Genomic DNA, 14,570 nt, shown 5'->3' on the forward strand with positions numbered 1-14,570 from the left:
ACCAATACAAACTATGATGTGTGGAGCAAGTATCAATGGCAACCAACAACCAAAATTAACCACAAGCAACAACAACAATATAAACCTAGTCTATAAACCAAGTGCATAGCAAAACCACAATCCAACCAAGGAATAAACAAGATAAAGAGAGTAAAGAAAAAGATAACAACACCAAGAAATGTTCACCCATTTCGGTCCAACTTGACCTACTCTGGGGGAGAGATTGATCTCTCCAATCCACTATCAATGAGTTCTTACAAAGAGATACAAATGGGTTACAAGAAATTAGCTTTAACAAGCTCACAAGAACAACCCTAATTTCTACCCATTTTCCCAATCTCACCAATGAACAAGACACTCAATGATTTTCACTCACCCAAGGTGTTTACAATTGTTTCCCAACACTAGAATCTAACCCCCAAAAGAGAACCAACCCTTAGCCTTTGATTTCACTAAGGATCTTCTCTTTTGGTTTCACAAGACTCACCCATGTTGCTTACAAAAGACTCTTCACTCATGTGTTTCCCAACCCCATGAATCTTCCCCAAAAGGCACCAACCCTTTTCCCAAGAGCCCCCTCTTTTGGTTCTCCAAGATTCACATCTTGAAGCTTTGAACCTCACCCAAAGACCCTCAACCTTTAGTATCTAAAAGTTGAGGGTCTTTAGGTGAGGTTCAAAGCTTCAAGATGTGAATCTTGGAGAACCAAAAGCTAATTTCTTGTGACCCATTCGTATCTCTTTGTAAGAACTCATTGATAGTGGATTGGAGAGATCAATCTCTCCCCCAGAGTAGGTCAAGTTGGACCGAAATGGGTGAACATTTCTTGGTGTTGTTATCTTTTTCTTTACTCTCTTTATCTTGTTTATTCCTTGGTTGGATTGTGGTTTTGCTATGCACTTGGTTTATAGACTAGGTTTATATTGTTGTTGTTGCTTGTGGTTAATTTTGGTTGTTGGTTGCCATTGATACTTGCTCCACACATCATAGTTTGTATTGGTGTGAAATTTGAGTCCGGAATTCACAACATTTAAGATGTTTTTCAACGATATGTCCAACAGGGTTGCAGCGATCACATTTGAGGTGTGGATACCTTGGTTGATAGTTCATGTTGGAATTTTTTGGTTCATTTCTGACAACAAAATCTACTGCATCCGATGTTACTTGTGAAGAAATGTCTTGTTGTTTTTCACCTTGAATGATGAGGGAAAATACTTATTTGGGGGGGCAATGGATCCATGAGTAAAATTTGTCCTCGAGCTCCAGTTAGGCCACAAGATGCGACCATGCAGATTATTTTTCCTTGCAATTAAACAAGCTTGATACTCATCCTCATGGACCGTGATAGCAATCCTATCACATTTGATCATCGGTTGAGGTAGCTACGATAACGGCATGTCATAAACGTTGTTGAAGGCGTTTGTGAAGAATTTCTTTGTACAAGAGGTCAAATGGGTTCGGGGGAAGATTATTTTTAGGTCGGGATTTTAGATATGCCCAATAAAAGATTACATTTTCGGTGGTGTTTTTGGTGGAAGTGATGGTGGAGATGGTGCTAAAGCGGTGGTAGGTTTAGGCTAGGAAACTTGCAAAGAAGGAAAGGTTTGTAAAAAGTGCTATTTTCCCTATTTTCGCCAAGACAAAACATGGTTTTCAGAAGTTGACTATATTCCTTTGTTCTTTAATTGTTTTTTTTTTTTTTTGACGTTTTGTTCTTTAATTGGTTACATTGCATAATTGTTATTATTATTTCTGCACAAATATGCAACGTTGATTAGCATCGTTGCAAAAATAACTAGGCATTATTTTTTAAAATTGATTTTATTCCTGGAGGATCTTTAGTTGATTACCGCTACGGCGCTACCATATAAATTATAGCTTTAATTGACAATGGAGCCCTATATTTAGAATTGAGAAGCTATACTTCTATAATGGAATTAACATTTTGAAGCAGTGATGGCGGTAACGAGGCTTGTAAAAACATCATTGAGTAGGAAACACTCAAAAACGAGATGGTGGTGATACAAGTCTGAGTTAGCAATGATAATGGAAATGACAGAGAGATATGGTGAGGGATTGAAGTTTTACAATATGCATACGGTATCACAATTTTCTCCAAGACAGTAAACAGAGTATGTTATTCCAGCCAATTACAAATGTTATCGCAATGTGTCTATTACAAGAAGCAGACAATCAGTTATTACGAATCAAGACACTCAACTTTATCGTATGGTAATGGATAATGATGAATGCAAATAAATAATAATCTTGAAAGGAGAAAACACAATGTCACCTCTCATGTAGCTCAGGTCCGGAAACATCCACACACAAGAATTCCAACAGTCAAAGATGACAAACTGTGTCCGTACTTGCGCTTAAAAGAATTTTATCAGGCATAGCACAAAACTAGATTGCGCACAATAAATTAAAAATATGTTAAGTATAATGCAGTTGAGACTTCGTTATAACATCACATGAGTAATAATAACATTAATTTAAAGTATTGGCAGAATCTTAAACCAATGACATAGTTTGAAAATAATAGGAGTTTGTATAATATGGCTTGTGGAAGAATACTTTGTTAAGAATATAGTTACATTTTCAATAATTAATTTTTGTGTATAAATTTTGAGTATAACATATATTTAGATCAATGTAGTCTTTAGGCTTAGCAAGAGTTCATAAATTATGAGTTAATGTGCAATGAAAGTAAAAAATTCAAACAATGTTGTAAAACAAATATAACAATTATTTTATTTAGATTATGTCATGACACTTGGTTTATTGCATGAATAACACTTAGCTTATTGCATGTATTTCTCTTAAAATTTTGTTTGTTGCATGTATTCCTCACGAGTAATGACAATGAGTTATTGCATGGGTAACACTTAGCTTGTTGCAAGCATTACTTTTGACACTTGGAATGCTTTTGGATGATGATTTATATCAAAAATAGTTTACATCGATAAAAGCATAAGATTTGAATGATGATATCTATCAACACTAGTACATGTCTATCAAAGCATAACTTATGCATGATAATGCCTATCAAAGCTACTACACGCCAAACAAAGCATAAAATTTGGATGGTGATGTATATCAAAGTCATTACATGCCTATCAAAGCGTAATATTTTCAAAGCTACTGCACGCCTATCAAATCATAAGATTTGGATGATGAAGCAAATCAAAGCTAGTTCACGTTAATCAAAACATAAGATTTTCATGATAGTACACGCCTATCCAAGTATAAGATTTTCATGATGATGCCTATCAAAACTAGTACCCTTATCAAAGCATAAGATTTGCATGATGATGCCTATCAAAGATACGATTTAGATGATGATGTCTATCGAAGATAATGGATGCCTACCAAAGCATAAGATTTGTATGATGATGCCTATCAAAGCTAATACATATCTATTAAAGCATAAGATTTGCATGATAATGCCTATCAAATCTACTACATGTCTATCAAAGCATTAGATTTAGATGATGATGTATATCAAAGTCAGTACATGCCTATCAAATCATAAGATTTGCATGATAATGCCTATCAAAACTACTACAAGTCTATCAAAGCATAAGAATTGGATGATGAAGCAAATCAAAGGTAGTACACATTTCCTATAGCATAAGATTTTCATGATGATGACTATAAAAGCTAGTACACGCCTATAAAATCATACAATTTGCATGGTGATGCCTATCAAACCTAGTACATGCCTATCAAACTTAGCATGATTTTCAGTCATTTTTAGTAGGTTTTACAACCAGAATAGAGGAGTATTAGAGAAATTGCTTATGATTTTGGGACATTTGTAATGTTTTATATATTTGAGTCTGTAATTTTATTCTTCTCGAAACATAGCAATTTTAGGGTGTTTTGTTGTGATTCACGAACAAATCATGCATATTGGCAAACAAAGACATCTGAAGATTTGTGTAGTCCTTGGGAAGATGAACAATGTAGATTCAAGAGGCCTAAGAAGACATTACAGAGGGTGGAATTTTGTTCCCAAGTTCCAAGACATCTTATATAGAAGCAAATACCCAAAAAGACGAAGAAACGTGCGTTTTTAGCACAAGACGACACTCACATGCGCCCAGAGCACATAGTGGGGTACCATGCGCCCAAGAACACTACAATGGAGTGCATGGTTCTAGGCGCTTGTTCCTTGCGGGCCAAGGTGTTGTTTTGCGACTTTTTGGTGCAAAAATTCCGGTATTTTAGCCCAAGTTCATATGGAAACTCTCCCTATAAATACAATATTCCTCATTCACAATTTCTCATTTCGAATGAAGTGGTTCAAGAGGAAGACAAGCACTAGGAGCTACAAGGGAGCATTTTCTCTCCTCACTCCAGGTTTCTCTAGAGTATGTTTTATTTCTTTTGTAATTTGTCTTTAGTTTCTATGAGTAACTAAATCTTTTTAGGCTAGGGTTCTATGATGAACTTCTATTTTGTTTGTTGGAAAATTATTTAATTTTAAGTCTTTTGTTCAGTTATTTTTTGTTTGCTATTTAGTTTTACTATAGTGCGTAAGATTTGTCTCCTCTGAAGCATAACCCTGACTTAGGCACTTAGAGATGTGACATTACCTAATATTGATGTATAAAAAAAATATTTGTCTAATCAGAAAGTAATTAATTAGTAACTAGACAAACAAATTGAAAGCAAGCGTACCCTGATAGTAAGTACTAAGCGAGATGACATGCCTAATATTGATGCACATCTGTTGAAATCAAATTGTAACAAGTTAGTAATTAAGAAAACATATGACTTCACAACTTAAATCAGCCAAGTAACTCCATTCTTCTTTCACCTTGGTAAAGTAGACGCTGATAGGGCTGCCCATTTGTAGAATTACCGAGAGGGAGAGTATGTTATGTATTTCTAAGATTCATATATGCTGGAACCTTTAGGAACATTGGGAAGTCATGCCGTTAGAAATTTAGCAACGCTAATTTAAGTCTACGTTTCAATTACCTCTGAGCGAGTAAGACCTCCATGAACCGTCACGTGGGTCAGCAGATGCAACTCATTGTACATACTATAAAATGTCCTAGATAAAACAAGAAAAGACTCGATAAAATTCTAATATAAATCATATGATGAGGAGTCATCACCTTCCCTAACCCTAGTAAACCCTGGAGCCCAACTACCATAAAAAAAATTCACAAAAAAATTAAAAATAAATAGCTCTTTACTATCATGAAAGGTTGAAAAGGCAATGAATTTGTTTGAAGGATAATGTAATGAAATGTGACTTATATAATATTCAATTCTTATGATTATCATGTTTATTATATGATCACCTTTCTGACTATGGTAAAGGGTCAAACACAACTCATTGATATACTTAAGAGACCTTTAGTAAAAATTATGATTCTATTAATTCTAACTTTAATAAACATTCTAGTAAAAATTCTAATCAAGATTATCAAGTTTATTATTTAATTATTTTTATGATAGAATGAACTTTATACACTATAAATAGATCAAATACATATCCTAATTTTTAGATGAAAAGAGGAAAAAATATGGCTGAAACTTTTAAATTTGTTTATGTTTTAATTTTATTTATTTCCATATGTTTTGTCATAACAGTATCTGGTTCTATTAATTTGAGAAATCATTCTTGTATAAAAGATAAAGATTGTCCAAGGGTGGGAATTCTTAATATTAGGTGTCGTAAAGGTTTTTGTGTACATATCAGCTGAATGATTTCTCATGCTAGCAAAATCAGAGAACAATGTATCTTATGTTAGAATATTCCATGAGCTTTTATTTAGTTTTAGTGCATGCATCGAATAATTGTATTTTTTCCCCTTCTTTTTTCCCTTATTTCATGATTTTTTTTTTAGTAAATTAATTTCATGGATATTGGAGTTATGATTTTTTATTTTATTTTTTGGTAATTTGGAGTTATGATTTTTACTCTAACACGATTGCAATGAAATGAAATAAGGTACAAAAGAGCTTTATTTATAATGTCTCCTTTACGTGTAATTTTTTAGGTATCACCATGACCTGCAATTATGACATATCACACGTTTTCTCTAACTCCACCACCTGTACAAATCACTTTAATATGTTATAACACCATATAACGGTATCAAAGTATTTAAGATTATCATATCCATAAGGACTGGTAATTTTCTAACCGTTTAACAATTTTTTGTATTCTATGAAAAAGGGTTTGGTTGATTGTTTGAAAGATCAATCATAATATTGAGAAAGATATCAAGTTTAAAAGACTTGTGTTGGGATTAGACTTCATCAAATATTCTTATAATTTATCCTCAAAATTGATTCTAGACATTCAAGGCTTCAACTATAGCTTCACATGTCGCTCATTATCCGTTTTCGTGTTCGAAAAATGGTCACAAGATCCATTGTACTTGTTAACTTCTGACGACTTGCTCAATTAATTAATTTAATGACGTTATGACTCAACAATGTATGTGATTACTCAGAATTTTAGCAAGTCTACTAAAAATGTGTCAAATTTATAAGGTAAATTCTTCTCCACATGGATTGTTATAATTACTACGTAGTAATGTAGCTTTAAAAGGTATGTAAATAGGAGGAATGCACGGGCTATGTTAGTTCACAATCATATATTTCATTCACAAAATGTAGAATAAAATTAGGGGAGTGTTATATCTCCTGAAAAAAATTATCCCGAGCTTTCACGATCATCAAATTTAGTTAACAGCTCCATTTATTATCAGTGGACCATGGCCACAATACATGGGAAATCAGCCAATGAACTATTTCGTTGTTCATTCATGAGGGGAAAATTCGCTTGACAAAGCATTTCCCATAAAATTAATAAACATTTATTACAATAAATGGTCAGATTTTTTGAATCCATGAGGAATGCACTTTCAACTGCCTCGACGCATAAGTCATAACCTGACGATTCTGCATCAATACACCACTAAGACCCATCTTAGAAGCGTCACAATATACGACAAACAATTCCTTTGGATTCAGGAAAATCAGCACCGGCGCTGACGTTAACCTCTTCTTCAACTCTTAGAAACTCTTCTCACACTTAGCATCCCAAACATACGCTTGTCATTTCCAAGTTAACTGAGTCAATGACAACGCCAATTTAGGAAATCCTTCAATAAACCTCCGATAATAACCTGCCAACCCAAGAAAACTTCTGATCTCAAAAATAGACTTCGGAGACTCCCACTGCAACACTGCATCAAACTTCAACACATCCACCGCTATACCACCGTTCGAAATTGTAACGCCCTATTTCTATTTAAGCGATAAAACAAGCGAATAAAGCATTTATTCAAGAAATATACGCTACGTCTTCAACAAAAATTCCAACAACATGCATTTATAAAAAAAATTCTCAATAGTCGCAGCGGATATAAATCATACATCACCAAAGTATACATGTCATAAGATCAACATACATCTATAAATAAAATCTCCAAAAACCCGACAAATGGGCAAAATCTCCATAACATAAATAAATCCGGAATATCGTAAAACTGACACCTAATCAGAGCCTAATCTAAGACTCTAAAGAACCGATAACAGAGATTAGCTCCCGCTATCCAAGAAATCACCAAGCAACTCACCAAAAGCGAACTATTCCTGCACTTCGTCTACCCATTCTAACAAACAGGTAGGCGGTCAAAACCACTGGGAGTAAGCTTCACATCAATCATAATCAACATAAACTGTCATGAAAAATAAGCATTTCGAAGCAATTTCAATATAGATAATTCCACTACATTTATGTGCATATACATTCATTTACATAGTCACAACATTCAACAAGTATATCAATGTACAAATTCACAAGGCACATATATATTTATGACAAAAGTCATCAACCATTCAAATGCATGCAATGTTCTAGGCTCCTCTAGATGCATGTGGTACCATTATCTCCAACGTCTAGGTCGTCACCCATGATGCAACAAAAACATCAAATGTAAGATTTCACTCCCGTCTTACATTACACCGAAGTAAAGGTGCATACCCCTTTACAGCACAAATTACTATGATGCATGGACATACAAGCAAAGACTCGACAATGCAACTCCACCTTATATATAAACAACAACGACAATGTAAGAGATCACCTCCAACGACAATGCAACAAAAACATCAAATGTAAGATTTCACTCCCGTCTTACATTACTCTGAAGTAAAGGTTCACACCCCTTTACAGCACAAATTACTATGATGCATGGACATATAAGCAAAGACTAGACAATGCAACTCCATCTTATATATAAACAACAACGACAATGTAAGAGATCACCTCCAACTACATTGACACAACTCCACAACAATTTCATTATCAAGTATTTACGTCCAGACAACATCAAGTCACAATTCAAATGATAGTCATCATCACATATCATTATTAACATAATCATATCACGATTATCAACCAACATTGCAACAACTCCATATAATTTCTCATAATCCAAGTAAAGGAGAAAATACAACACATTATGATAAATATCATATTCCAACCCTAGCAACCATCCACACAACTTCATATAATCATATCAAACTATCCACAAAAGATTTGCCATGTATTTGGTCTTAAAGATTATATTCGACAAAGTTTGTCTATCATTTTACAACTTTAAAATAATTGAAAACAAATGAATCAAGACCAAGAAACCAAGACCCAATGCCTCAACTTTGTAAACGCCTAGACCACATATGAGTGCAGTAGAGTATACATGTGCGTTTCACCGGCTAAATACAATAGAATCATAGAATTCACCAAGTTCGTCTCTTAATTACTTCATTTCAATGCCAAGCAACATAAGGACTCATTGGGCCCTTTATACAAAGTTATTTCTTTCATAAAAACACCCCTAGGTAGTTATGATAAAGCCCCTACACTTTGGAACAAGTTTGGAAACAACTGGATTGAAGAAAAATGCATTTTTAAGGTTTCTTGTCTGACAAGATCGTGGCACATGGGTCTCCCCTCGTGGCACGATTTTTCCAGGATCAAAAACACTAAAATCCACTACAAAATCGTGTCATGTTGGTCCCGTATCGTGGCACGATCGTGGCCTGACAGACAGCACCCAATTTTCAACTTTCACATTTTCGCGCGTAAATCTCAAACCGTTAATCCATTTTCGATGATGTTTTCGCCTACACGTTCCTAACACTTAGCCCTATCATAATCTACAGAAAAATTCAAGTTTCAACCATCCCAAAATCATTTTCCAAAACCTCACATCAACGCTCATTTTTCAAAACGGTTAACACTCGAATTTTCACACGAAAATCCCATTTCTCTCAAACGACTCGACTAACACAACCTCAACATGAACAACTTCATATATCAAAAGTTCATTTTGGTCATTCACATGAACAACTCAACAAAAACTTCACAAATTCAAACTACAACCTCACAAAATTGAACACCCATGGTACAAATAAGCGATAACAACATATCCAAATCAACAACAACTTCATTTAAACATGAATTCATCACATTCAACAACAACAACACTAATTCATACCCATTTGAGTGAAAACCATTAAAATCTCATATAACCACAATTCAAATATGTAAAATCAACAAAAACAACATGTTTAGTAACAATTTCCCATACCCAAACATAGCATCAAAATATGCACACAGATTTCAACATATAATTTCACAATAATCACTTATTTCAAATAAGCACTTTTGCAAAGAATTAGAGAAAAGATTACAGCTAAGTGATTATGATTGAAATCTAACCCCCTTACCTCAATAAGCAATAATCCTAGCAAAAGCTTCAATTAAGCTCCTTGAATCTCCAACCCTTCTTGATTCTTCAAGCTTCCCTCTTCTAACCCTTTTGCTCTCCCTCTTGCTCTTTTTCTCTCTACCTCTTCTCAAAACTTGTAAAATGTTCTGAAACCCTATCTCTCTACAAAACTAGAGCTTAAATAGTGTCCACACTAATAGGCTTAACCCTTAAACTCTAATGGGCTCAAAACTCTTAAAAACTAACTCTCAAAGTTTCTACCCTCATACGGTTAAAAGTTATCAAATAATTACCGGTTCAAAACTAATTACCACTCCCGAATAGTAACATAGTAAATATAACGGTTCTTACTTGAAACACTTAAAATAACTCTCGCCAAGAAATTACTAGTTTACCGTTGCTCACAAAATGACCAAAATACCCCAAGTCCAAAATGACTAAAATACCCTTCTAGCACCGAAATCTACTAATATCAACCCAAAATACACACAGAGACAATTAATCACATATAAGCACATATAAACACATATTAAAAATAATTAAAAACAATTCTTCGAAAATCAGGTTGTTACAGAAATCACATGACCAAGAAAACTCACTTCCCGCAGCCAAAATTCATATTTCGACAACTTAGCAAACAACTTATTCTCCTTCAAGGTGTGCAACACTATCCTCAGATGCTTAGCATGCTCCTCCTCCGACTTCGAATAGACCAAGATATCCTCTATAAATACTACCACAAACCGGTCCAAAAAAGGATGGAATATTCTATTCATATATTCCATGAAGACTTCCGGCACATTAGTCACACCAAATGGCATCACAAAATACTCATAGTGGCCATATCTCGTTCGGAACACAGTTTTGGATATATCCTCCTCCTTCACTCGTGTCTGGTGATATCCTGATCTCAAATCAATCTTGCTGAACGCTTCCGCACCAACCAATTGATCCATCAGATCATCAATCCTCGGGAGCGGATACCGATTCTTAATCGTCACCTTCTTCAACTGCCGATAATCCACACACAACCTCATACTACCATCCTTTTTCTTCACCAACAACACTAGATCATCCCACGGTGAAACACATGAACTGATAAACTACTTCTCGAATAACTCTTCCAACCGTTTCTTCAACTCACCCAATTCTGATGCAGACATCTGATACGGCGCAATCAAACCGGCGGTATGTCGGTAATGTCGCTACCGGGAAATCGCTAACTCCTTTCTCACTACCTTCCTTCAACGAAGTTAACATCATAAACACACTAACTTCACCGTCTAACGACTTCTTCACTTGCTCTGCGGTCAAGAACTTCCCACGAAACTCGTTTACTTTCTGAGAACGTTATACTTTTGGTTAAACAGTGAATTTTAACACCAAAAGATAGCATCCAGTCCATACTGAAAATCACGTCCATATGCTTCAACGGATGGCAAAGAAGATCCAACTCAAAATCAACATTACCGAAATTAACGGGACACTTAGCACAACCACAGCCACATCCAACTGAGCCTCTCAATCTGAAGATACCTCCCCTTGCCAGACCAACACACCTAAAGCAACCTGCTTCTCCCCCACTATGCTCAAACAAACCTAAAAGAACGGAACACCGGAACAAGTACCGGTAATACTTTCGTACATGTCGCATACAATGGGAAAACAACTAACAGATAAGAACAACGAAACAACAGAACAAGTATCGAAGGTAACTTAGTAACATTCGCATACAAAAAAGAAATATCACCCGATTCTGGTCCGGAAAAAACCGACATGGCTCTGATACCACATTGTAACACCCTAAACTTTAAAAGCGATAAATTACGCTAATGATAGACATATCAAGAATCTAGATGTTACTTCGCCAATAAATCACCAAGCATGCATAAATCATAAGTTCCTCAAAACATAGCAGCGGAAATAAAAATATCATCACAAGTTATGCAAATCAACCATGCTATTCGTAAGTTCACCAAATTTCACCAAGTGTACAATTCAACAGGTATACAAATCAACTATGCAAATATTCACCTAGCACATAAGAACTTATGACACCTGTCAAGTTATACAATGTGCCTAGACACGACTCTATATGCATGTGGTACCGATCACCTCAAGGTCGTCACATTAGATACATTTGTATCATAGTTGTCGCCAATATGAATACAAAATATTTGTCGTCGCCAATATGGTAATAAAATCTGGTCGTCGCGAATATGGATATACAATACGACACCAACATCATGAATGCATGAACATATGCCTCAATCAATGCATATGTTCAACAACAAGTTGTCAACAATCATCATCAACAATTTTCAATACATGCATACACCATCAAAGTCGTCGCCAATTGCATGTAAGAACTCATCAACACAACTAATCATCATCATAATTAATCGACAACAATCAACTTATAGAACGTATGGTTCCAAAATCGCATTCTTCACAAAATACGGCCAATTGGCCACATCACATCATTCATCTAAATAAATACTCAAACATCATCAACTCATTCATATTCTAGCTTATCATTACAAATATAAAGCAAGTTGTAAGTTAACCGACCCAAAAATTCCTATTTTGACAATGGTCGCCTATATTTGCAAAGACTAGTATTTTTCGACAATTCTCGAAAATCAAAGTAAGCAAGTTCAAACGCCTCAACCGAGTATATACACAATTCACATATGAGTGCAGTGTTGAGGCAAAATCCCTAATTAATTTTAAAGATAAAAAACCTTGATGATTAAGGAATTAATGGACTTTGATTAATTCGTTGGTATTTAACTTGTGCTCTTGAGTGGTTAATTAAGACAAGAACAAGTTTCAATTCATACCAAGAGACAAAGAATCAAAGGACATAAAGACTTAAGAACTTAGTCAGAGTTCAAAAAGTTAAAAGAGTTCAGAAGGTTGGACAGAGTTTAGAAGGTTGTTCATGATGAACATCAAGAACCAAGCCCAGATATTTGATGAGTCATAGATTAGTCTAATTTAATGCATTATTTAGTTTAGTTTTATTAAAGATTTAGTTTTATTTTATTGCATTTTATTTCCTTTTAGAATATTTTACTTTAAATTTCTTTTTATTTTATTTTAGGAATGAATATATGGTGGAAGGTGCCTTGGAGCGAAAGAAAGAGGACTGGAGCAAATACAGCGCAAGAATACGAAGATACGGGACAAAAATATAATCCCACCAAGTCAGAAGCTTGGCACGGCTAGTGCCAACATGTGGCACGGCCGTGCCACCCCCAGAAGTCTCTTTTGCTGCTTTTACTTCGGGCCCAGGTTACCCTGTTGCAGCTTTACTGTTTTACCCTTTTAGTTGCTTAGTTTCTAAGTCGATTGTAAAGCTATAAATAGAGTAGCTCTCCACCATAAACATTCACCCTTTACTTTGCTTAGAATATTTCTATTTTCAATAAAAGTCTTTATTTCTTTACTTTCTTTCTCGCAATTTTACTTTACTGCTATTTTCTCTCTTCTTCCCCCATGTCTACGATGAACATGAGTGAGTAGACTTCTTCGTCTTAGGATTGTTGGGGAGTCTAAATGACATAATCCTAAACAACCCAAGCTTAAACCCTAATTTCTATGTAACCCTAATTTCTAATCTAGATTCACCGTCTTAACGTGGATTAACAATTATCAGACTGTGGAAGCGAAAGCGGAGGGTTTGATAATCGTTAATCCATCATCCCAAACATCAATTCATAAAGCGAGAGCGGAGTTTTGATGTTGGAACAAGTGAATCTAGACAATAATTGCAAAACAGTGAAATAGTCTTTGCAATTATTGAGACAAAGAGTAGTTTCAATCCTCTATGCATTTTCTAGTAATCAAGTCAGCGAAATAGGCTTGGTTACTAGAAGTAAACTCTCACCGGACTTTCATCGGAAAGGTGAAGGGGCTAAGGGAAACCGGTCTTTAGAAATTAGTGTGTAAACCATGAAATTAGATGTTTAAGTCTTGTCTAGTGAAGGGTTTGTTATTATGACAAACCAATAATCCTAAGGCTTTTTATTAATATTGTTTTTACCTTCAGCAATCAAAACCTCCCTTTTACTAAACTTTCTCTCCCTCTAATCATTCATTAAAGGTTAATTGAATTAAAACAACTCCCTAGCGGAACGATACTTTTACTTACTACTATTACTTCGATAGGCCGTGCACTTGCAGTTTGGCCCTATCAAGTTTTTGGCGCCGCTGCCGGGGAGTTAACTAATTTAATTAACTTTTTCTTAGTGATTAGAATTCTCTCTTCTTCTTTCTCTTTTCTTTTTATTTTTAACTTTTTATTTTTCTGTTATCGTTAACTTCTTGGGTTCTCAATTTTTTATGCGAAAAACCAGAAATCGAGTTGTAATAATCAACGAGATCGAAAGGTATTTGCATAAACGAAAGAGAGACGCACAAAATAACACGGCCATGGCCAACCGCACTCTCAAAGAGTATGCAATGCCGTCTACGGCTGAGCCACAAGTTGTTATTGTGTACCCAACGGTTGAGGATGACAACTTTGAAATTAAGCCTGCCCTACTTAACTTGGTGCAGCAAAACCAATTCTCGGGATCCCCCACTGAGGATCCCAATCTTCACATCTCAGTTTTCCTACGAATTAGTGGAACCATGAAGGAGAACCAAGAGGCCGTAAGACTTCATCTCTTTCCCTTTTCCTTAAGGGATAGAGCTAGCGCTTGGTTCCATTCCCTCGAAGTCGGTTCCATTACTTCATGGGATCAGATGAGGTAAGCATTCCTTGCCCGATTCTTTCCACCATCTAAAACCGCT

The 14,570-nt window shown here is 35.2% G+C and overlaps 1 long non-coding RNA gene across 2 annotated transcripts; it reads right to left on the reverse strand.

The window, feature by feature from the left end:
• Positions 1 to 819: 819 nt before the first annotated feature.
• LOC146906508 (uncharacterized) lies at positions 820 to 5,133 on the reverse strand. 2 transcript variants are annotated; one of them, XR_015019387.1, is made up of 4 exons: positions 4,826 to 5,133; positions 4,687 to 4,735; positions 2,294 to 2,406; positions 820 to 2,173 (listed from the first exon to the last, which is right to left on the reverse strand). It is a non-coding gene; the product is annotated as an uncharacterized LOC146906508 (long non-coding RNA). The 2 variants fall into 2 exon arrangements; XR_015019386.1 differs by having other exon boundaries at positions 820 to 2,406.
• Between the last annotated feature and the right edge of the window lie 9,437 nt (positions 5,134 to 14,570).

Source organism: Medicago sativa, chromosome 7 (genome assembly GCF_051527215.1).
Source record: "Medicago sativa cultivar Bolivia chromosome 7, Bolivia_mono, whole genome shotgun sequence".
Taxonomy (NCBI): Eukaryota; Viridiplantae; Streptophyta; class Magnoliopsida; order Fabales; family Fabaceae; genus Medicago; species Medicago sativa.